This window comes from Benincasa hispida, chromosome 10 (assembly GCF_027475165.1).
Source record: "Benincasa hispida cultivar pf3 chromosome 10, pf3_genome.v1.1, whole genome shotgun sequence".
NCBI lineage: Eukaryota > Viridiplantae > Streptophyta > Magnoliopsida > Cucurbitales > Cucurbitaceae > Benincasa > Benincasa hispida.
The window spans coordinates 54,086,457-54,090,453 of NC_143487.1; positions in this window are offsets into that span (position 1 = coordinate 54,086,457).

The following is a 3,997-nucleotide window of genomic DNA, read 5'->3' on the forward strand; positions in this document are numbered from 1 at the left end:
CAATAATATAATACTTAAATTTCAAGTTTTATTGTTGACTAACTTGGGTAATTTTATATGTTTTAACCATAAAGGTTAACATTTGGAATGTATATATTGACAAATAAACAATTTAATAGGTTAATTGTTGTCTTTATATTAAGAGGTTTAAGAAATTTCTCTTTAAAATAAAATTCTCCCGGTAAGATTAACTATTTAATTTTTTTTTTTTTTTTGTGACCAAGTAATTCAACATTTTCAAATAGGGGTATCGTAAGACCTCCTGCTAAAAAAAATTATGAAGGGTATATGAAGGGAGCTTAATTCACAACCAACAAATTAGTTGGAGGAGCAACTGGGCGGGCGTTTTCGTATATATGGGACCATGGAGGGGTTTTAGTAGGTTTTGGAGATTAATATAAAGGTTGTTGTATTCTATTGTAATCTCGGAAACTCTTATCGAACTCCACCAATTTTAATATTACTTACGGATGTTTGGCCCATCAACTCCCTAAACTTTATTGAAGTTTGTATATTTATTGACGAACTTCATCTTCAATTTTTTGTCTCTTTTGCACATTTATTGAGGAACTTTATCTCTTCACAACTACACACCAATGCACATACTTCCTAACTCAACATATTAAGTCTAGACTTCATAACTCAACTCAATACCCCAAACACTCCTTTAGGGATGATGATAATCCTCTTTTTCTTTTAGTGTTTGTATATTTTATGCAGTAAGAATTAAAGGAAAAGGTAGATGGAATGGAGAAGGAAAGGTTTAATGTTAAGGAGATTCTCGTGAGTATGAGAAAATGTGTAGAGAAGTTATTAGATGAGATGTGAAGAAAATGTGGATTGAGAAGGGGAAGGATGCTATGACCCTATTAAACGAGACTCTGATTGTGACAAATAAGAAATGTAGAAGAGAGAGGTGAGTCGTTGTAAGGTATTAGAAGATACTTAAGTGGAAAAAATCTAGAAACGTGGATCTACAGAGTCGAGAGGTACTTTGAAGATCAAGGTCTAAGTGATCAGTTTCAATTAAGATGAAGTTATTGGTTTTGTCAGGAAAACAACCGTAAAAAATTTGTAACCTAGAAATATTTCAAAGAGAGATTGTTATAACATTTTCACATCTCACATGAGGGTACGCTGTTAGCTAGGCTCATAAAAATCAAAATGGAGACGACGTTTGGGGTGTATTCAACTTCGTTTCCAAATACAACAAAAAATGTACTTGAAACGATGTTTGTCAATGATCAAAGTAGATGTCATCAAAGAAGCCTAGTTAGTGGAGGATAACAGTCTAACGATCCAATTATCATTGTAAGAGTTCAAAACGAGAGTCCCGACTGCCCAACGACCTAGAGTATGGGTGTTCAAAGGATCTCAGTCTAACTAAAAAAAGACCAAGCTAGGAACTCAGAGGTGGTAGTGATGAGGAATGTGATGTTGCTTGAAAAAAGGGTCATGACCAAGAAAGACCCTTTGTTGAAGCGGTTGTTAAACACTGAATTTCTAGCCAAGAGGGACAATGAACTGTGTTTTCAATGGGATGAAAAATACTTTAGTGGCCATTGTTGTAAGGAAAAATAGAAACAAAAGTTAATGTTTTTTTAAATCACAACTGAGGGTTACGATACTCTAGAATTGGAGGAAGTAATGAAAAAGGGGAAAGTGGAACCAAAACCCTAGCCATCGAAGATAGTCTCCAATTAGCGATGCGATCGGCATTACGATTTTCATCTCCTAGAATGATGGAGAGCAAAGGAAGGATGAAATGAAAAGACGTAATCATGTTAGTGGATTGCAGAGCGACTCAAAATTTCATTAGGGCTATTGTCGACAAGAATGACAAACTATGAAGGATGATTGACAAAAAATCTACTATTTGGAGAAAAGAAGTATGTAAAGTGGTCGTGATAGTACTCCCAATAATGGCAGTGAAGGACAACTTTCTTTCGTTAGAATTAGGCAACGTGGATGTCATATGGAGACTTCAATGGTTACATACCATGAGATATATGGGATATATGTCATATGGAGACTTCGAAAGGACAATTTCCTTTTAGAGGTTCAAGATCCAATTAATTTAGATCTTTTTTAACAGGTTTATGATCAATCAACAACGATTCTTTTAGGGGTTTTAGAATTAAACCACCACAAATCTCTCTTCCTTTTTTTTTTTTTTCATTTAATATTAACCACTACACTCAATTCAATTGCACATACACCTTATTACAAGACCTGATGGAAAGATGAAAAAATCAAGTCCAAAAAGATAACATTCTTATAAGAATAGATATACAAATTTAAACATTCATCGACTATGCACCTCAAAATAGAAAAAATAATCTTTAAAGATTGCTTTCTCTAAAAAGAATTGAAGAAGATGAAGTTCAAAGAGAAATACTGATAAGCTAAATGTGTATGGATGATGAAAATGTAATTTAGAGTGGTCTAGTGCAAACATACATGGTCAATTAGTAATAAACTTGGAGTATTCCAGGTATCATATTCTAGTCAAGTTTCAACCAATAAGCTTTATACCCTGAGCTATGCTGCTACATCACATTCACCAGTGACCAAAATAGACAGAAAACTTCTCCTTTTCAGCTTGGTTTACAATTTCCTTTAGAAGTCTAAGTAGCTAGTAGTCTTATATTTCTATGTCAAGCTAAAACTTAGATCATTTCATACAATTTCTAAATTCTATGATGTACCTTATGTTTAAGGTGACAACCTATGTCTAGGCTCTATGTCCTATATTGATATGTGAAATCAGTTTTTATCTTAATATTATCATTATTAAGACTCCATTAACATATTCATTAAGAGGTCAATTCAAATTAACAAGATAATGATAAACTCAAGAAGGAAATGTAAAAAGGTCAAAGCAACATGATGTATTAGCATGAGCTCAAGCTATAAAGTCTTAGGGTATCCACGTGACCAAATCTTTTAAGAATGACAAAGAATAAGTGCTGGAAAAACAATAACATATACTCCTTGGATCAAAACCTCATCCTAAAGGACTCTTAGGATTGATTCAACCTATTTCAAGGGTGAATCCTCTCTCCACACATACTCTCATGGGTAGGAAAAACCTAAAAACTATAGTTCTTCAGAGGAACTCTCGTTCTTGAAGAATTTCTAGGTGTTTGTGAGATCTCTTCTAAATAATAGAGTATTTTGATTCAAGAGGTTTCCAACCCTTTATATAAGTAAATGTGGGCGAAGAGTGCAAAAAAATCATGCCCCAAACGTCCCTCAATTAGTTTTGAAGCTAAAAAATAGTTGTGGACAAAAAAACCAGCAAGTTTGAACGACTGTGTGCAATCTGACCAAATTAGGAGGTTTCGATGCGAGCACATCACTATCTATTTTCTGTAAAAACTTAAGACCTCTATAAAATCTTATAAAATTGGTTCAAAACAGTATGAACTAACATAAGAAAGTTCAAAGACACGTGTTTGCTCATTTTACTTATTTTAAACCAATTTATGATCAAAATATCACATGAAGTTACCCTTTTATTGAAGAAAAATAGAAATATATATAGTGAAAATATGTACTTTTTTATATTTATCAATCAACAATGAAAAACTTTTGAAGAAAATTTCAGCAAGTTTTGGAGAGGAGTTGTAGTTTGAGAGGAAAAAAAGAGATTTAAATAAAGGTTGAAGTTGGATATAAAAAGGAAAGATTATATAATAATAATAATAAATGAATGAATGAATGAAAAGGAAAGTGGTTGTTGGCCATCTTTCTTGTTTTTTTTTAAAATAAATTAACCGTTTAATCAAATTTTCAATTTATTTATTTATCTTACTAAGAAAAAAACATTTACTTTCATTTTCAATCTATTTAATTTAGGTTCCATTTGATAATAATTTGGTTTCTTTTGTTATTGTTTTTGAAAATTAAGTCTATTTATCTACATTGCTTACAATGATTTGCATTTTTCTTAAGTCAATGGTTGAATACTTAGTCAAATTCCATAAACAAAAAC